Source organism: Ictalurus furcatus, chromosome 22 (genome assembly GCF_023375685.1).
Source record: "Ictalurus furcatus strain D&B chromosome 22, Billie_1.0, whole genome shotgun sequence".
Classification (NCBI taxonomy): Eukaryota; Metazoa; Chordata; class Actinopteri; order Siluriformes; family Ictaluridae; genus Ictalurus; species Ictalurus furcatus.
Window position 1 is genome coordinate 3,475,623 of NC_071276.1, and position 22,436 is coordinate 3,498,058.

General features: G+C 37.8%; 2 protein-coding genes across 2 annotated transcripts in view; both read left to right on the forward strand.

The window, feature by feature from the left end:
* Positions 1–22,436, forward strand: part of LOC128599018 (deoxynucleoside triphosphate triphosphohydrolase SAMHD1-like) — a 130,607-nt gene that overhangs the window by 11,393 nt on the left and 96,778 nt on the right. The window lies entirely within an intron of this gene.
* LOC128599017 (deoxynucleoside triphosphate triphosphohydrolase SAMHD1) overlaps positions 10,807–22,436 on the forward strand; it is a 38,579-nt gene continuing 26,949 nt past the window's right edge. The window contains exon 1 of the mRNA XM_053610335.1: positions 10,807–10,871. The gene's annotated coding sequence lies outside the window, so the exon portion shown is untranslated. The remainder of the gene's footprint in view (positions 10,872–22,436) is intronic.

Genomic DNA, 22,436 nt, shown 5'->3' on the forward strand with positions numbered 1-22,436 from the left:
CATATTTAAGTTATTTAATCCCAAAGGTTATTTGGAATACAGACTGTCATATTTTCAGGTATAAAGCCACTAAGAGCTTCACAATCCTCTTTTTCCTAATATTTCTATATTAGAGTGCAGTATCTAATTATAACATAAATAAAGTACAATGGAGTCAGAAAGTTACACTGCACAGTTTTGTGTTGTGGATGTGTCATTTTACCCACCTATAATGACAAAATGACAAAATCTCTTATTCACAAAAGTTTTCAGACCCTTTGCTGTGGTCAGATGCATCCTATTTACCATAATAATCCTTCAGATGTGTCTAGAACTCAGTTGGAGTCCACCTGTTGCAATTTTAATTGATTGGACATATTTTGGAAAGGCACACCCTAGGGTATATAAGGGCCCACAATTTACTGCATTGTCAGGAAGCCATGAAGACCAAGGAACTGTCTGTGGAGCTCCATGATCAAATTGTGGCAAGGCCATAAAATGGATATAAAACTATTTCTAACCCTTTGAGTGTCCCCAGGACCACAGTGGCCTCAGTAATTTTGAAATGGAAGAAGCACAACCTTGAACCTTCCTAGAGTTGGCCGTCTTGCCAAATTGGGCACCTAGAAAAGAAGGGCACTCCATAAATCGGGACGTCATGGCAGAGTAGCAAGATGGAAGCCACTGATGAATAAAAGCTATATTACAGCTTAAAGGACTCTGGCAACATGTGGAAAAATTTAAATTGAACCCTTTGGGCAGAACAGCAAACACTATGTCTGGCAAAAAACAGGCACTGCACATCACCTGGCTAATACCAACCCTACGGTGTACCATGGTGGTGGCAGCATCATGCTATGGCAGTGCTTCTCAGCAGCAGGTACAGGGGGACTGATAACAATTGAGGGGTGGATGATTGCAGCCAAATACAGGAACATCCTTTATCAAAACAACCCACAGTAGCTCAGACTGGAGTGACAGTTCACCTTTCAACATGATAATGACCTTAAGCATACAGCCAAAACAACACTGGAGTGGCTTTGGGGCAAGTCTCAGAATGTCTTTACATGGCCCTGCTAAAGCCCAGACTTAAACCCCATCAAACATCTGTGGTGAGACCTGATGATTTTAGTTCACAAATACTCTCCATCCAATCTGACAGAGCTTGAGAGGCTCTGCCATGAAGAATGGGATAAACTGCCCAAATTCAAAGCTTATAGAAACATATACAAGGAGATTTGTAGATGTAATTGCTGCCGAAGGGGCTTCTACAAAGTATTGAATATAGGGTCTGAATACATAGCCAGTGCTAAGGGAAGAATTCATTATTTTTCGAAGAGGTTTGATTGCTTCAGGCAGTATCTGTTTGAGGAAACATGTAGGTAAGGGATCTAGTATAAAAGTTGATGATTTTGATCATTTGATTATCGAAATTAGGAAAATTAGTTTGGTCTCTCGAAGGGGAGTAAAACATTCTAATCGCTGGTCTGATATGGTTATATTGTTATCTACATGGTTAATCAGATTGTCTAGCTTTCTAACTGTCTACCCTAACAATCCTGCCTCAAATCTACTCCAATTATCTATAAAGCCCACGTTGTTTTTGGAGCAGCACCTGGACATCCGGCAACAACCATATCCTGCTGTAAGCTACATCACCATGCCATATTGAGATGGGGCATATTACTGCATCGGACATCGCCTTCGCTAACTTAAGCACCTAGACAATGTTACTCTTAGTAACCGCTGACTGACGAAGGCATACATCATTAACTCCTAAGTGAAAAACTACCTTTGAAAACCTATGCTATGCATAACACTCTAGGATTACCCTGGATCCTGCACATTCTGCACTCAACCCAATGAACAAGCTGAATGTTTGCCATGTTAAATGTTCCTTCGATATTATGAGTGATTACAGGAAGATTGATGGTAGAACTGGTAATTTTATATATATATATATATATATTCAAAATCAAATCCACAACACCATAAAGTGTGCAACAAGTAAAGGGATCTGAATACTTTCTGAATCCACTGTATATGCATGTTACTCTTTCAGAAGACAATTAAGTAATTACGTTTGCACACCAGCTATGCAACAATTGCATGGAAGAAATATGGGCAAAACTAGCTCAAATGCCTTCAATTACTTTAGCCAAATTTTACATTTGTACTGTCACTTAATGCTAAAACATATTTAGTAATTGTTGTTTTCATCCATTACAGCCTGTCAGATTGAACTATGGAAAGGACGACAAAGATCCAATCAAATCTCTCGAATTCTACAGGAAGAACAAGCCACACAAATCAGTGAAACTGACCAGAAATGAGGTAGATCTGTATTATCTTTATTAATCTATCCCTTCTACACATGACTGTAGATTGTTACCTATTTCAAAACTATACACTTGACATGTTCATGCACATAGTGTCTGTGGGTTCTGATATTACGTTATGAATTTATATAATTGAAGGTCTGCAGATGGTGAGGGTGTAATTTAGCACAGGTCAGCATGGTGATGTTGGGGTTTGGGGATGAACCAGATGGGTAATGACTGATTGCGTACACTTGCAACAGTTGAACAAAAGTTTTGTCCAAGTCAGGGTGTAAGGTTGCTCCTAAACCAGATGTTAAGAGGAGGCCAAATGTGAATGGTTTTGTAATTACATCTAGAAGCTCACTGTTCTGATGGGTTCTCATGCAACATTTTATTAACAGTAATAACATTCCTGACATTTTAGTAACAAGCCATAGCAACAAAGGAGAGTGAAGCAGCTACAATCTGCATTTGAATATGTTCAACGACAGAATAAATGATAACATAAATAGTCAAATGTTTTAAATATTTTGTGATGTACCTTACTATGATATTTTTTGAGTTGAATAAAGTTCTCGTTATGTGGTCTGATATAAAAAAAAAAGAAATAAAAAAAAAACATATTTGTAGTTTATACTCTGATCCTCTTTCGCTGGCTCTGGTCAGGCTACGAGAACTGGAGACTGGTAAGAAGTTGGGGCATGTAGCGGCAGCTGCTGGAAGTGCGTTGCGAGCTGATTCAGCACATGCACTGCTAACTGTAGTTGTTCTCCTATTGACTTCTCTGTTGCAGATCCAGTGTCTTAATTATTTTGCTTCTCTGCAGGTTTCATTTATTCTGCCCAAAGTCTTTGCCGAAATCAAGGTCATGCTGTTCTACAAAGGTAATGGAAAGCTTCCAAAAAACCCACCCATCAGAGAATTCTGGGAATTAGTGGAGAGGGATGCTGTAAGGGAAGACTCAAGTGAGGAACTGAGTCGAGATTCGAGTGAGGAATCAAGTGATGAATCGAGTGAAGATTCGAGCGAGGAATCAAGTGAAGATTCAAGTGATGATGAGTAGCAGGAAGAAGTCTACTCTATAATGCTGGTGAAAAAATGTGAGGTGAAAAAAGAGTTTATTTTGACTTGGCTAATATGGAGAAAATAAACTCACTTGTGCATGGTGGTTGCAGGAATATTGATCTAAAATTCATAGTGTGTATTTGTTTTTCTGTACATGTAGGGTAGGTTTGTTTTTGGGATTTTCTGTAACTTTTGATGTAGTTGACATTGTGAATGATTTTGGTACTGCACACATTTTGGTACACGGTTTATCATAAAAGAATGATTAAGAATAACTTAGTAATGATTGTGTTAATACATTAAGAGGGTTACAAGTCAAAGCTTATAAAACTAAGCATGTTTTTTTCTGTTATCTCAACTTTATAGCTATGTTTCAACTTTTATTTCATGTACTTATCTTAGGGGATTGTGGCATCTGAATTACAGATTAGCATAAGTAATATAATCATGTTTCTCTTATAAGTGGTAATAGTCACATACTATGGTTTGATCTGTTTTGTTGTTTTTTTGTTTTTTTTTGGGGGGGGGGGGTATTTTTTATTTTATTGTTTTAGATTTTAGCATATACAAAGTTAAATGAAATATAAAGTTTAAGACACCGGTGATTGGCTGTGTGATGAAAGAATTGTGTGATTAAAAAAATATCCTAATTTCTGTGTCTGTTGTTGTCACTTTGTAAAAACATGCACAACGCCACACTGCTCAGAACCAGAGCACAACCAATAATTATATTAATGGCCACACATTAGCAGAAGCGCTGCTCACATGAATAGATTTTCTTTTCTTTTATTAAGTGTAATCATTGATATGCCGAATCTATCTTTAAGGACTCATTTACATAACATTTATGGAAGGAGTCTCCGCTTCCAGCATCAGTGCTTTATAAAAGTCAGGGGTAAAGTTGTAAATTTCTGTTTTCTGACTTAAAAAGTCTTCAAGACAGAGGACAAGCTGTGCTTTTTCTTCTTTTGTCTTAATTTTGAGAGAGTTGCTTCGTAGACATTCCACATCATTAACTATAAAAGGACAAATGTATGAGCTGATGTATGAGTATGTTTCTTTAATAAATAAAACTATTTGTGGTCTTAGCAAATTACTAACATCCGTTTTATGGGAATACTTTTTATATACTTAGTGATAGCTGTAATGTATTTGAAGACAATTTATACCCATTTTGACTGCAAGAGCTTTTCTATTGGTCTCTACTAAGCTCTGCTACTGAATACTGATCTCTTGTCTGCCTTCCTCATACTGTATGTGTCGTCGTTTTTTTTCTCTGGGGTGCAGAGGGTATCCATCATGCTGTAAATGCATGTACTTAGTAAAAATGTGTTTACTTTAAACCTTAGTTTGGATGGAAGTGTTTTAGAAATGACTGCTGGAAGGCTGGACAGTCATATCTGTAATACTACTAATCAGTCTTGGCACATTTAAGTACACTCAGCACATTTCAGTCAGGCTTTCAGGAGTGGATTTAGTTATTTCGGGGCCCTAAACAAAATATAGGAATGGGGATCTCATTTCAGAGTTTTAAGATTATTTATTTAAATTTTCAGTATATGTTATTTAGAATTAATAGCAATAATCAGGGGTGGCCCTGGACTTTCTGGCCCTGAGCGGACCACCACACCCGGCCCACAACATGCCACATCATAACATACTGGTTCATTGATGACAACTTAGACAACTTTTTAACACCATTTACTAGCATAAAAATATAACACAATACAGAAACATAAATGCTATTTAAGCACATTTATTTGAAGTGGCACTGAACAGATATCAAGTCATATTTGTAAAATAGAAAACAGAAACAGAAGAACAGTGTGACAAAGAATATAAAACAATCAAGACCGCATGTTAGCTAGTCAGGGGGAATCATCTGGGTGCAGTGTAGGAGAGCTTCATCATTCAGCTGTACAACTCCTCAATCAGGACGGGAACTTTTTTAACACTAGCATGAATCCACATCTAATCATTTTACACCCCCAAAAAATAACCACTTCTACTACTACTACTAGCAGTACTAATAATAATATAATATCAAATATTAATATTATGAAATTAATCTTAAGTCTATTAAGTCTATTTCACTATGACGACTAACCATCGATACACTCATAAATTAAGCATTCTGGTGGCATTTTAGCATATGGGTTTTTAGAAAAACATAATTAATTAGCAAAAAGTAAAAACAAAACTTTCTTAGCCATAAGTGTATACAGCGTTTAAGCCCTCAGCAACAACTGAATGTAACAATCAGGTTGTTACTTAATAATGATATTTTAATTTAATTAAAATTTAAGAATTAGTTGAAAATGTTGAATTAATTGAATACATTGAATTAGTTGAATATGTTGTTCATTTTGATAAACTACAAGTAATGTTAACAAAGTAATACTCACATATTAAAACCCTTTACCAGGCAGCTGAACCACAAAATTATACACATTTAGCATTGTAATTAGAAAATATAGTGTACATAAATTAATTTCATTTAATCCCAAGGGAGTGTTTTGACATAATACATCCACAATGGGGTGTATTTAGTTTTGAAATACAGCTTTGAAATTGGCATGAAAACCTGATAATATCAACAGCGCTACTCCTCAATCATCAAGTTACCAAACCAAACTAAAATTAGTGAAAAACACATATCTTCTTTGACTTTCCCCTCTTCATATTATGAAGGTATAATATTACAGTAAATCCACCATATGAGTATGAGCTGTGTTGTGTTAGCACACGATCACTAAGTCGCTAAACTGAAGTGGCTTAGCAATAGTTTACTCCTTCTTGTCAATCAGCTGTGAGCTACATTTATTAGCAATTTCACAAGCTTAACATTTAGATAGCAGAAACTTAAGAAGTGGCCAAGTCAACAGTTTCATACATTCTTAAAAAGATAAATGCAGTGGCAAGCTCAGCAACACCTACTGTAAAGGCGTGAAAGACCACGGATCACTCCTTCTTGATGGTGCTGTACTTGGTCTCCCTCCACCACCCCTCTGTCTGACTCATCAGTCTGCAGAACAAAATGGAGAGAAAAGCTACAGGGATTTTTGGGGTTCGCTGTGAGTCCCGCCTGTCTCAGGACAGCCCTCAGATGTTGCAAATCCTACTGACAATCATTGATATAAATGATTATATTATCAGACATGGGCATTGTGCGGGGGTGGATTCAGTCCAATAGTCGTTGAAATGTCTCCAGGGCTCCAAACAACCCAAACAGAAGGGTGACAAACTGGTGTAAGCCAAACAGAGTGGAAAAGGGCATTTTGCCACAAGATATTGGAGTAAAGGGAATCTGCCAATACCCCTCAATTAAATCCAATGTCAAATAAAAGCTAGCTGCACCTATCTGATCGAGTAGTTCATTAATGTGAGGCATCAGATATGCATCAAATTGAGACTTTTCTAAAGTCTACACAAAAATGGGCCGACTCATTGGCCTTGGGCACCAAAACCACCAGGTTGCTCCAGTCACTGTGGGACTCCTCTGTTACCGTTATGTCATGCATAGCTTTGAATTCATCCCAAACCACATTTTTCTTGTGTTCAGGGAGCCAGTATGGGTGGCTACACACAACCAAAATTGGAGAAGTCTCAATGTGGTGTTCTATGAGGTCCTTGAGATGAGAGGCAAAAACACGTCGGACAATTGCTCCAGCAACCTGAGCTTTCTGGGAGGTAAGAGGTGGTCTCCACAGGTTGAATTGGGCCACACTTTTTAGACTTACCTCCAGTCCCAGCTCCTTGAGGTGGTATATTTGAGATGCACCGCCTCTATCCATTCGCTTGACCTCATAGTTGATTTTACAGACTCGTCATGTGACCTCAAAGGGTCATTGTCACTTCACGAGTAATTTAGAGCTCAAAGTGGGTAGCAAAACAAGCATTTTATCTCCTGGTGCAAATTCCCTTAGCTGAGTATACCTGTTATACAGCCAGAATTGACATTCTTGCACCTGTAGCAAAATTATCCTGTATCAATTGTCCCATTGTGTGGAGTTTCGCTCTCAGGTCAAGAACGTACTAGATTTCATTCTTGATATTAGAAGGTCCCTCCTCCCACTTTACCTAATGACGTCCAAGATGCTGAGAGTCTTGCATCTGTAAAACAACTCAAATGGGGAAAACCCCATGGAGGCTTGCAGGACCTCTTGTACTGAAAATAACATTTTGAGTGTTTGATTAAACTGTTCAACCAGCCCATCCGCCTGTGGATGGTAAACACTGGTGAAAATTGACTTAATCCCCAGCAATTCGTAAAACTCACATAGTGTCTGTGACTATGTTTACATGGACAGCAGTAATCTAATTATTGACCTTACTCTGAGTAAGATAATAATGTGATTAAGGTGTTTACATGAGTCGCTTTTAGAATTCTCCTGTCATGTTCCCATTTTACATGTTTCAGAACATAATTAGATTAACAGCCCCCGTCATTACGTCACTGCGCCACGCCGTCCAACGTCCCTCCAGAATTTCACGTATCAACATACAGTCCGTCTACATTATGGTACCGTATACAGTTTTGAGTGTTTTTATTTATTTTTTTTACGAACGCTTTAAGTGCAGTTAATTATTTGTAATGCTATACGTGCTAATAGACAACTGCTTGAAGCCGTGGGCTGCGTCTCAAACCATGTACTTACCGTCTATAAGTACATATATATTACTATATATAGTAGTCGAGATACATGAATACATGTATTTTTCCCCACTACAGGCCTATAGTAGGCAAGTTTGGGACGCAGCCGTGCTCTCTTGTTCGCGTAAAATGTTGAGAACTGCCGTGTGTGATCGTGACCTGTCGCAAAATGCGGTGAAAACTCTCACACGACGTTCATAATGTGATTAAGGTGTTTACATGTCTGTAATACATGTCCATAATGCAACTAAAACAGCAGTACTCCACCTGTCTTAATTCGATTAGAGCTTAATTCGAGTATGACCTTAATTAGATTAAGTTAAGTAAAAATTGCTGTTTACATGGTAGTTTCTTAATCAAAGTATGGTCTTAATCGGGTTAAGAGTGGATTATTGTTGTCCATGTAAACGCAGCTTGTGACAAACATAGTGCCCTCATCAGTTAGGATCTCTTTCAGGATCCCGACTCGGGAGATAACATGAAAGAGTGCCTCCGCAACATTATGTAATGAGAACTGTTTCTGGCCATCACACTGCATCATCCACCAGAACTAACACAAAGCGATAGCCTCACATGTGCCTTTCCTAATGGTTCAACGGTGTCCATGCCAATTTTTTGGAAGCGGAATTGTTGGATTTCCAAGTATCTCAGGAATCTCAGATTATGCCTGTCAGCTCGTCCGTCATGCCTTCCAGCCTGTTTTACCATTAACTTCTATTAACTTTTAGTTATGTGCTGCTATGAGCTAGAAAGTGTGGTTTACTTCATGCATGCTCACATAGACATCCCACTTTATTCATGCAGAGCAGAAGTATTTATACACATTGCGTGGACGGTTTCTACTGGTCCAGGTGTCAGACAGATTTAAACAAAACACACAGCACATAGTCATAATACAAAATAAGTCCTGTGTCATGTTGACACGGAAATACATAATAATATAATCAAGGATAGCAGTTGATCAACTTATTTAAAGAGGTAATTAAATGAATACATTCATCATAGGTATTTGATATCAGTTCATAATATAAGAGAGTACATGATATAAGAGAATTTCCTTTCAGGACTTAAATTAATGGTAATGGGTGCAATTGCACTTTTGGAGTGGTTGGCAGATTCACCAAGTGACATTCATGACATGCCGCACACCACCTGTGAACATCGCCACAAATGCCCGGCCAATAGAAGCGGGCCATGAGACGGTTCAGTGTTTTATCCTGCCCCAAATGCCTAGGAATCATATTATGGTGAGCCACCTGGAATAACAATTCCCGATGGTACTTTGGGACCAACTATTGGGTAATCTCTTTTGTTTGAGTGTCCTGCATCACTCTGTATACTGTAACCTATACTTAATAATGGCAAAATACAGGTAGGATAGAACAACATTAGGCAGAATTTGCTGACCATCGGTTACTCTCACTTGGTCGAAGGTGTGCTTCAGGGTCTCATCGCATAACTGCTTGTCCCAAGAATTAGTGGATGGGTGAAGCAAGAACTGACCTCTGCTTCCACTTTATGCTTTTGCCCCCAGAATTTTACAATGAATATCCCCATGCACATACCTAATGTTCACCAATTGTGCATTCCCTAATTCCCTGCATTGATGGTGGCCTGGTACTGTACATTCCTGCTCAATTGGGGGATACATCAGGGATCCGGACCAGAATTCTTGCTTCCAGAAAGGAATGCTGATTCTGGAACTGCCTGGCTTTCCCGCTGCACCTGCAGATGCGACCGGGCTTCGTCCCAGTCCTGGTGAGCATGGACGATTCTACCAGTGTAGAGAGAGTGGGAGTTAGATGAGACATCAGAGGTGAAGGAGTGTTATGAGGAGAAAAGTAACACTTACTTTTCCAGACTTTTGTTGCTCCGTCCCAACTTTCTTGAGACGTGTTGCGGCCATTACATTAAATTAAATTAAACCTTATTTGTTTATTAAAATGTTACATTTACTCAGTTTAAACATTTTATGTTTTCTATATTCTATTGTGAATAACATATGGGTTTATGAGATTTGCAAATCATTGCATTCTGTTTTTATTTACATTTTGCACAGCGTCTCAGCTTTTTTGGAATTGGAGTTGTAAATTGTAAAATACAAGTTTAGATCATGCAAAAGGGCGGAGTTAATAATTGTACTGCAGTAAGCCACCAGAGGGCCTCAGACACATTTTGGCTACACTTGGTGACTCCTGTTATGATGTCCCCTCATATACACAGTGTTTGGCACTAATGTTACAACATGAGCTGGCTTTTGAAGGTAGCATAAAGCATACACATACACTATAGCATATTCTCTGTTGCCATATTGTCAACATATCCCAAAATCCCAGTCTGGTAAAAGTGTTAAGGTAAGTCAGTGGCAACCAATTTTCTTTGACACATGTATTATAGTTATGTATAAAAAGAAGCATATAATTAGCCAATTTCTCAAATTGTTTCCAAAATCTTTTCACAGGTGACATATAAAAATCCAGAGAAGTGATTCTTTCATTTCTCAGTTATTGAGGTCTAGTAATAATTGAATTGAATATCTACAGCTATACTAAATAGTATGTTTCACCCAGTGTATTACAGTATTTTGACATAGTAATTAGCAGAATTTTTGCACAGACCCTAATTTTCTGACACATTTTCAGATTATTACATTTTACTTTTGTTTTTTCTAAAATTACTTTTTATGAATTTGATTAATTGTGTGAATTAATACCCAGAATGAGGCACTGTTTTCTTTTTAAACTGAGCTGTTCCCCTTATTTTATTGTATAATTCCTCTTAGACATGCCAGTTCTTGGAAACAAGACTTCAGGCTTGAACAACAAAAAAGACCTATTACAGAGCAATCAGAGGTAGGATTTTGACATTGTAATGGCATGTATATGTCGTGAGGTATGCCAAAGTTTAACAAGGTAAAATTTATCATGAAAGAATCAGCAGGGTTGTGTGGGTTCTGCAGGATTGGGCAGAAGGGTCCATTGCAACCTGACCGAAATAAAGGAGTTATATGAATGAGTTGTACATGAATGAGTGAATGAATGAGTGAGTGAGTGAATATACAGTGGGGGAAATAAGTATTGAATGCATCAACTTTTTTTCAGTAAATATATTTCTAATGAGGTTATTCACATGAGGATTTTTTTTAAGTATGCAGCAGCAAATCCAGCAGAGGGCAAAATATGGAGAGACATTATGGAGGTTAATGTGGTGTCGTCAATCCAGCACAATATAATTGAGATCAAAAGAAAATGGTCTGACACAAAACTGAGTAAAAAAAAGTATTACTGCTAATTTGGGGAGGCCAAACCATGACAAAGCTTTTTAAAATTGTCGAGATGCCAGGGCAAACAGAGCCGATTTATAAGTTAACTTTCATCCTCTGAAAAAAAAAATAAAACAAAACTGTCTATTTAAAGCCGATAATTCAGTGTTTACAATAGTAAACAAATCTTATTTGTTAAAATTTACACACACTCAGGAACAGGAGTAGGGTGTGGAATTTTTCCCCAAAATTTATAGGATTTACATGAATACCAATTTTTACGTGTGTAAACACTCATACAGAAAATCTATGCATATATCCATTCATATCTAGCTAGTTTGGGGCCCAATGCTGGGTGTAACACAGAAATGTAATGTAATTTACTTTTCCTGGTAATACATTAGTTTCTAAAGTGTTACAACTAATGTGTTAATTACTTTAATTCCTGTTATACAGTTGCTGACAGTGGGAATATTGTTACAAACATTTCTTACATGTTTAGAAACTAATAGGCTATTCATTATGAGGAAATCATTTACAATAAAGCTTAATATACCCACTGTTTTTACTGGGTATAGGCTTCAAGGGATTGTAATGCCTTTTTTCTTCTTTAAAAAGTATTAAAGTGAATGAACTTCATCCTCATGTTTTTTATCTGGCACAGACTTTTACAGCTCTTAGAGAGTAACTTAGACGTCAAGTAATGATTAGTGTATTTACTTTCATAATTTCTTACTTTTAAATAAAATTACGGTATAACAATATTAGTGTAGAAGTAATTAGTAATTTGTAATGGATTAGTTTTTCAAATAATGACCCGAACACTGCTTACAATGATTAAACTAAATTGACTTCCACGAAGCAGAAATTACTCTCAAAGGAATTTGATCAAAGTAAAAAACAAACAAAAAATTCTCATTTAAAGTACAGTACAAATACGTGTGTGTGTGTGTGTGTGTGTGTGTGTGTGTGTGTGTGTGTGTGTGTGTGTGTTTGGTTTGGTTTATTGTTGATATACAGCTGAGTTAACACCCTGGTTTCTGTTGTTATGGTAATATGAGAACCAGAGAAGAGCAATGCTGTTAACCCCTGTGTCAGCCAGGCGTTCCAATAATAGTGAATGTGAGATGGTATCAAAGGCAGCACTAAGGTCGAGGAGGATGCAGGTGGTCAGAAGGCCAGAGTCAGCAGTGCAAAGGAGGTCATTAGTAATTTTAACAAGGGCTGATAAAAATGACAATGACATGATGTTTCTAGAAGAAGATAAAAAAGGTGTAACTCCATTTTATTTGAAATAACCTCACTTGACTTAGTGTAACAGGTCAATCAGCTCAGTAAGTTCCATCAGCGAAATTCAAGTGTCAAATATTTCATTACTGCAAACATAAGCAACACTGTGGCAATTAACAACGTATTTAAATATATGACATAATAAATATTTAAGGACATGTAATTAAAACAAATGTATGAATACAGAACTAACCTCAATTAAAATGCCCAAAAAAATATGATGAACAACAGTTGGATACTCCTGAACAAAGGAAGGTTAGACGTGTTCATTTTTACAATTGTTTACCAAATTACCAGTTTTTATTACTGAATACTGAACTTTTAAACACTGTTATTATTTTGCCCGTTTTTAGCATTTGCCATATGCTAGTGACATGCTAATTCATTCTAGTCTATATAGATGATCAGGATCACTTGCAAAATGATAAGGCGTGTGTGTGTGTGCGTGTGTGTGTGTTAATAGAAAATGGTGATGAAATGGCTGGAGGAAACAAAGATGTGAGTGAAATTTTGAGTTTTAAGTTGTTTTTTGAAATCCAGAGAAAACCTAAATCCTGTCACTCAGTCTTTTGTGTTTTACTGATTTTATCCATAGGCCTGTTTCACAAAGCAACACCTTTTTGAGACCGACAAACCAGAGTTAAACTCCAACTTACCTGGGAAGCCACCAAAACCGGCTTCGTGAAGCAGGCCTCAGGAAGACAGGACATTAAATAGTCAGTTAGCTATGTTCCTTATTAGCAATGGATTTTTTTTTTCTTTTTTTGATTATGTTTTTTTTCAGCACTCATGCAAAACTCATACTAATTTCATCATTATTAAATATGTAGCACTTTTCATTCGTGTTAAACACAGGCTACCAAAATAAAAGTGTCAGAGAATAATCGATAACCATAAAGCGGCCAAATGTTCAGGTGTGGTGCAATCAGAGGTAAAATCCAAAGAGCACCAAACAGGTGTGTTATTAGAAATCAGGTAATCAGCTGTTGCTGTCATGGAGGTTGTAGTTTCTTCAGCTGACCTGGTAACTGACCGAGGATTCTGGAAAACATTGTGTGTGTGTGTGTGTGTGTGTGTGTGTGTGTGTGTGTGTGTGTGTGTGTGTGTGTGTGTGTATGTGTCAAACTTCAAATTTTCAGAAATGGCAGAAGTGGATAGAAGAAAACCCTGTCAAAGATAAACTTACTGTCAAGGTAAGTGACAAATAATAATATAGAACTCCTATAATTTTAAGTGCCTTAAGATTTTGGGACTTTGTGCTGTTTTTGTTTTTTTTAACATTCTATTTTTTGTTATTTATTTTTTAATACAGCCTGTCAGATATTCAGGTTTAAGGGTTTTAAAGCCACTATTGGCTACAGAAACCAATAAAGAATCTCAACATCCTTTTTTTTTTTTTTACTTTAGCATGAGACAAAACTCCAATAACAATAATGCTATGTACATACTGTATGTCTGATGTTGCTCTTTTAGAAGATAGTTAAGTTTTTAAACCATTAAGTTTATACACTAGCTACAACAGGTGCGTGGAAAAAATATAAGCAAAAAAAAAAAGTAACTGTCTTAAATTGCTTCATTTACTACAAAATCTGTATTTTACATTGGGACTGTTCCATACTGCTTAAAAAAATATTTGTGACTTTTTGTCTTCATCCATTATAGACTGCCAAATTAAATTATGGAATGGAAGAGGAAAATCCAATCAAACATCTCAGATTCTACAGGAAAAATGACCTTGACTCAGCAGTGGAACTGGAGGAACATGAGGTAGATATGTGCATTATCTTTATGATTTATCTCTTCTACATTGTAGGGTGTATCCAAAACCGTACTTATATAACTTGCATCTGAGAATAGTCAACTTTACATTTTAATGCACAGGTTATCTGTGCGTTCTCTAATTCATGATTGGTCTGAAATGACTTTTAGGAATAAAATGTCTGTTCTGTGAATGGTAATGGCTGATGGTGCTCCTATCCTAAATTTCATGTTGAAATGGAATTAAGGCCAGTTCACACTGGATGCACATTACAACCTCATTCAATTCCATTTTACCAAGTGAGTCAATCCACAGCGCCGGCGTCAAAGTAAAGCATCAACTTCCAGCTCACCGGCCGCACTGCCCTTATATATCTTATATATCGAATTTTCTTCAAGTGAAGCATAAACTTCATAGAAATCCAATTAAAATCACAAAAGCACACTTTCTATACTCTGTGCACTTTATTTAAAAATCATAATCGGCAAAGATTTCATAATGTGCAACCTGTAGCTGCATAGCAAAACAACCACACCAGTTATTACCAGTAGATCCACATATACCAGTTATTCACACTGTCCCACTGTCGGTCTCATGACACGATTTTAGGTGAACAGTTTTGTAATTATGGATCACTACAGACAAAATAGACTCGGTAATGAAGCTTCAAGAGCAAATGACACTTACTTTACTTTTTAATAAAAAATATTTCGCTATGAGTTATAAACTGAGGAACAATTATGCAGGAAACTAATCTACTATCTTTCACAATTTTTTTATTTTTATTTTTCAGATTTCAAGTACAAAATAAAAGTTAGAGTTAGAGAGTTACACAGAATGAAAGTTTTAGGACTATAACAGCTTAACTGGACTCTTTATCATCCAGGGCTGAGCCCAGATTCTTCTCCATCAAATAACATACTTCTAAATAGACTCTTTACATTTATTTTTTGTTATGTTTTGTTTTGTTTTTTGCATGTGAGGGCTAATTGCTTAAAAAAAATAAAATCATAAAACGTGCCTTGGGTGTTATCATGTTTGCAGGACTACCACTAGTTTGGTGTCGCTAGCCAAGGGGAGACACAACTAAGCTATCATTGTATGGGTTTAGCTGCTACAGTACCATGTAAAGTACGTTATCGGTCCTTATGCTCTGCTCATATCATGATCACGTAACTTGAAACTCATATAGGCATTTACACATCTTGTTTTCCTGCTCAGCATGAGAGGATGGTAGTGTTTCAGTTTCAGCTCTTTACTAGTAAAAAATAATAAATAAATAATAAAAAATTGGTGTACATCATTTTTTTCCCACTCACACTGACAGACTGTGTGAGCTAGTGTTTGGCAGAATTGAGAGCCGTCAACCAAGAAGACATGAGTATTTCCACGTGTTTTCCTGTAAACCCTGTCTGATTGGTCTTGCCTCTGTTCACTGAAGATAAAATACAACACTCCGTTCACTGAAGGTACAAAATTACAACATTGTTACGTAGTGACAAAACGTTCCAAGTAGAGAATTATTTACAGCTAAAGAAACAAATCTTCCGAGCTACAGCTTTGAATGTCAAGGCCAAGTTACGCCCCCTAGCTACCTACCTCTACTTTTGTTTTTGCATCTCTCCAAGATTGATAAAACAATTTCACTGTGTAAATATCACTGCCTCTGTCTGTGATGGCACCTAATATATAGTATGTAAAGCATTTTGTAGAAATGTAAACCCTTATAGCCATATTCTGAATTTCTACAGGTGTTCATAGACTTCATCTTGTAGTTGGTTGTTTCTGTAGAAAAAGCAGTTATTGTTGGAGACATAAATGTTCATTTCAATAATCCATAAGACTGAGACAAATTCAAGAACGGAACACCGGCAGAGCAAGAGCACTTGATAGGTGCAATGCTGTGCGGTAAAGGTGAGGATAGTACAGGTACATATACTGTAGTGTTCTTGATGAGCTGGGAAATGAGTCACAGGTGTTAGTATACAGATGAGGCGGGGCTGTCGGTGTGTGTATCTGGGCAAGGTTGAGGCTGAAATCATACAGGGAAATGGCGTTCATTACAATTTGATGTCAAAACTAAATTGCATTTATATTAAAGAAAGATACACCAAGCACACTTTCAAGCTAAATATTTACCCCCCAAATTTTTGGGCCACTGTATATATCCACATATTTCCTGTTACTCTACATTTCCTATGTTTCCAATGTAAGTCAATTAGGTACTTTTTTCCCCATTCGAGGTCATTTCAAAATAAGTTATGAGACTATTTCTGATTTTATTTTATTCTGATAATATTTACTATATCAGATTTTCAATGGGTCAAAAGTTTACATACACTTTGTTAGCATTTGGTGGCATCGCCTTTTAATTCTTTGGGTAAATCTTGTTGTAGCATTTCACAAGCTTCTCACAATACTGTGCTGGAATTTTAGCCCTCCTGACAAAACTAGTGTAACTCAGACAGGTTTGTGGGCCTCCTCGCTTGGACACAATTTTCAGTGTAGTCCACAAATTTTCTATGGGGTTCGGGTCAGGGCTTTGTGACAGCCACTCCAATACGTTCACGTTGTTGGCTTTAAGCCATTGTGTTACATTAGAGTTAATGATACAGGAATGGTTAGGATCATTGTCCTGCTGGAAGAACCAGTTGTAACACAAGTTTTAACTTACTGGCTGATGTCTCAAGAATTTGCTTCAGTATTTCTAACTAATCTTCCTTCCTCATGATGTAATCTATTTTCTGAAGTGCACAAGTTCCTTTTCCAGTAAAACACACCCCACCACATGAGGCTGCCATCCCCATGCTTCGCATTTGGAATGGTCTTCTTTAGATTAAATACCACACACTTTTTCCATCATTATGTCCAAACAGTTCAGTTTTTGTTTAATCTTACCAGAGAACACTCGTCCAAAAGGGTGGAGATCACCTACAAACTCCAGTCTGTTTATTCATGCCAGTTCTTTTCATTTTGTCACTGGTTTGTTCCTGTAGCCAAAGTAAACCTTGTCTTACTGAGCTCCAGAATTAAACCATTTTTCTACCAAATTTCTGTAAATATGAAATAAAATATGCTTTCATTTTTTTTAGCTGCTGCCCCATATAACTTAGAGACCACTTATGACCTCAGTTTGATGCACAGAAGCACTGCGTCCCAGCAGTTACCTTTTTTTTTTTTTTTTTTTTTAAATCTCTTCTCACAATAACTGAAGTAAATATGGTCAAATATTGTTAGATGGCTACTGGTGTCAACTATAAATAAGTTTTTTGATTTTGGAAAGATTGTCTTAAAACATATATGTTTTAAGTCTCTTGAATTACGTTCCATTTATTTTATTTTGTTACTGTATTTACAGCCCAAAATAAATTTCTGTGTGACATACAGTGCTGTGAAAAATTACTTGTTTTATCTTAGATTTTGTTTTAATTTCTGAAACAATTGTTCTGTCTTCTTGGGACCATTATCATTTGCATGGTGTATGTCCCACCCAGCGGTAATGCAGTGAGAGCACCGTCCATTGTATCAGACTGTATCCAAAAGCTGCTGGAGTGCTACTCTGGTGACCCTTTTTTCATTTATGTTTGATTTAATCACTGTAAGACTTTCTTAAGACTCGTTGTATGACTTCAAAGGGTCATAGTCACTTCACAAGTAATTTAGAGCTCAATGTGCTGGTGCAAATTCCCTTAGCTGAATACATCTGTTATATAGCTAGAATTGACATTCTTGCACCAGTAGCAAAATTCTACTGTGTTAATTGTCCCAATGTGTGGAGTTTTGCTCTCAGGTCAAGAACGTACTGGATTTCATTCTTGCTATTAGAAGGTCCCTCCTCCCACTTTACCCTATTGACATCTAAGATTCTGAGAGTCTTGCATCTATAAAACAACTCAAATGGAGAAAACCCCATGCAGGCTTGCAGGACCTCTTGTACTGCAAATAACAGGGGCTCGAGCCACTTATGAATCATATTTTTGAGTGTTTGATTAAACCGTTCAAACAGCCCATGCACCTGTGGATGGTAAACACTGGTGCAAATTGACTTAATCCCCAGCAATTCGTAAAGCTCACATAGTGTCTGTGACAAACATAGTGCCCTGATCAGTCAGGATCTCATTCAGAATCCCGACTCGGGAGATAACATGAAAGAGTGCCTCCGCAACATTATGTAATGAGAACTGTTTCTGGACATCGCATTGAATCATCCACCAGAACTAACACAAAGCGATAGCCTCAGATGCTTCTAATGGTTCAACGATGTCCATGCCAATTTTTTTGAAGGAGACTTAAATTAACGGTAATGGGTGCAGTGGAACTTTTGGGGTGGTTGGAAGATTCACCAGCGGACATTTGTGACAGCCGCACACCACCTGTGAACATCGCCTCAAATGCCCAGCCAATAGAAGCGCGCCATGAAATGGTCCATGAGACGGTCCAGTTTATCCTGCCCCAAATGCCTAGGAATCATATTATGGTGAGCCACCTGGAATAACAATTAACGATGGTTCTTTGGGACCAACAATTGGGTAATTTCTTTTGTTTGAGTGTCCTGTATCACTCTGTATACTGTAACCTATACTTAATGATGGCAAAATACAGGTGGAATAGAACAGCATTAGGTGGCATTTGATGACCATCAGTTACTCTCACTTGTTCGAAGGTGTGCTTCATCACATAAATGCTTGTCCCAAAAATTAGTGGATGGGTGAAGCAAGGACTAACCGCTGCCTCCACTTTATGCTTTTGCCCCCAGAATTTTACAATGACTATCCCCATGCACACACCTAATGTTCACTAATTGTGCATTCCCTAATTCCTTGCATTGATGGTGGCCTGGTACAGTACATTCCTGCTCAATTGGGGGATGCCAGCAGCACATTAGGGATCCGGACCAGCATTCTTGCTACCAGAGGTGAAGGAGTGTTGTGGGGGAGAACAGTAGGGAGGAAATCACATTTGCAGGACCGTTTTTGTAGCCCGTGCACCTCAGTACCAGGGAGCTGGAACCAGGGGTGTAGTAAGAGAGGGAGGGAGGGAGAGAGCAGGAAAAAAGAGAGTGGCCTGGACCAGGAACTGTCACCAAGTGATCTTCCGCCAACTGAATGGCTTCAGCCAGTAGCACAAACTGCTCCAGTACCACCAGCTCGATGATCCATCTGCCTCTTGCTCCTCTGCCATCAACCACAAGACCTTCAGCCGCTGAGCGTAGGTGATCTCGGAGAGCTGCAGCGACCAGAAGCACTAGTGGTGCTTCTCAGGTGTGTGGCCAACATGCCGCAGGACCACCCTCTTGACGCAGGAATACTCCAGCTACGTCCATGGCGGCAGCTGCTGAGCAGCAAGCTTTGTTTCCTCCGATAGCAAGAGGTGGATATGCAGAGCCCATTCCACCTTCGGACATCCTCACACAGCTGCCGCATGCTCGAAGTGCTCCAGGAAAGCCTCCAGATCATCCATGGTGGCCATCTTCATGAGCTTCACATGTGGCATGGGTTGCAGTGGAATCTGAAGCACCCGTTAGCTCTTAGCCTGCTCTTGCGCGAAGGCTTCAAAGTGCAGGCTAAACTCCAGGTTTAGGTGGAGCATTGGGGCACACCAACTGAGAGTTTAGAGTCCATGCTAACATTTTGGCATGTGTGTACAGGTACATGAGTGTGTACATGAGTGTACAGGCTCGATAGGAAATTTCCGTTTAGGACAACATAAAGTTGATCGACCAAGTCTAAATAGGATGAAGTCTAAACCTCTGATTACTGTAATATTCTTCTAGTTAATGTGTAGATAGGAAACTATGGCATGATTATATAAATGTTACGAAGCGTAGATTGAGACAAGCGAGGGCGAGCGGAGAGATGACGTGAGAAAGAATCCAGAACTAGAATCGAATCGGGACAGGACAGGTAAGCTATGTATCAGGGGCGTAGGCTAAAGCGTAGTGAGAGACGAGCATTAAGTCGAGCACCAGGGAAAACATTTCTAAGGAAACAAACAGAGACGAGGCTGCTGAGTGGTTACTTCGCAAGCGGCTAATGCTAGGGAGGCCCTTATATAACCTTAGGTGTTTGCAGGTGTTCGCAATTAGAACTCCGGCGAACTCGAGCGCGGGTATGACTGGGAAGTGCAGTCCTCCTCCGCCATGTCCCTGGGCGGCACTACACTTTGTGAGCTGCCGCGCCGATTTCGCCGTGTCGTAACAATAAAGCTAATTTTACTTAGAAATTATTGGTCTATCTCTGTAGATTTTAGTGGTCATGACCTCTGACTAGAAATAACGTTACTATAACTAAGTGTTACTATCTAAGGGGACTAATAAAGTACTATTTAGGAAAGGGAAAGCATGGGGCGGTCGTCTAAATAGTATTAGTCAATTACCTCTGGCTAATGACCAAGACTGGCGAGTTTGTGACCATGAGATCCGCGTACACGACCGGCGCGAGACTCGACATGGAATCCGAAGGAACGAGCACAATTTAAAGTATAGAATTAACTAGAATTAATCAAATGTAGAAGATCAAAAGTATAAAAATACAAAAAGCTAAGAAATAAATACAACATTGAGGTTTTTACAATTGGAGCAGATGTAATTTAAGAGAGAGTCAAGCAGAATTGGAATGACAAATTTAATAATCAAAATGTATTCACATCACTTCAAAGAGACATAAGCACGCGGTAATCCTTCCACCACGTCATTGGATATCGTCGTTGGACCAATGAGTGGACCCCTACAGCACCAACCGCCACAACTGCCTTTTCTGTGAATGACCCTGTCTGGTTTTGTGATTTCACACCTTTTATTATCCATGTCTCTATATATTCTGTGTACAGATATCTGGCTGCGACCTTGCCCTTGTCTCTCAAGTGCCATGTTAACACTGAGAACCCTTCCAAAATACATATTTATTATTTTCTGTGAAAGTTTTCAGAAGGCTTCGCTAGTATGCACTGCCTAGCATAACATATTTTAACATAAAAATTAGTTTGTCATTTTTGCAGAATTTCAGAACTTCAACAATCAAGAAAGTGTCCAAGTTTTAGTGGAAACACTCAAAATTGCCTATTAATTAGGATATTTCACTCATTTAAAAGACACAATCCTTTGTAGACCCTCTTTGTGAATCAACTGCACATTACCTCAGTGGGTTTTTAAAATAAATTGTAAGTATAAAGTATTATTTGCGTGATTATTTGTTTTCTTTTTTGTTTATTTATAGGTCCAGCAAGCTAGATGTCACTAGCTTCTTTAGTGAAGCTAACTACTTAGCAGCTTATTTTCTTTTCAGTGTTATATGGCATACACTTGTATCATGTTGTGACCATGATTTTGGAAAACTCTTGATAGTCTTGAGGAGAGACTGAGGAATAAACAGAAGGCCAGAGCCAGACCATGTGTTGTGGTCAAAACTTCCAGACTATGCACACAACTGGCATATTTGGTAAAAACTGGACTGTGTACAAATGTACTGTAAAATCTGTTGATGTGTAAAAACCCACTGTAAATTCGTTGATGCTTTGGTGCTATTTTGTGGAGGTTGTAAAAATGAATTCTGTTAAGCACCAGGATACTTCAGCCCCAAACCTAACTGCCTCTGCCAGAAGGTTTAGATTTGTGACAATGCCAGTATAACCATGTGTTTGAATGTGTGTGTCATTTTTATTTATCAAACTGCATTTCAAATAAGTTTACACTGGCAACCATGCCTAAAAACCTATTTTATATATAATAACATTATATATATCCTAATAATATATCCTAATGGTATTTTATTCTAACATTCATAGAAATAATTACAGCAAAATGGCAACTTTTATTGGAGAGATGAATCCAAATAATCTTTGAAAGAAATATTAAACATTATGAAATAGATTTTTTTAAAACCTACAATATTACCATCCACAAATGTAGTGACACACCCACTTTACGTCACTTACTGTAAAAGTCAATAAAACTATTAATTTCACAATTTAATTTACATTTGGCAGCAGCTTTGTGATTTCCATAAAACTGCAGCGCTGCTTGCTGAACCAGCTTTTTAGTCTCAAAGATAGTCATTATAGCCTTCTAAATTTCATTTTAAAAAGATAAATTGCGATTTTAATGATCTT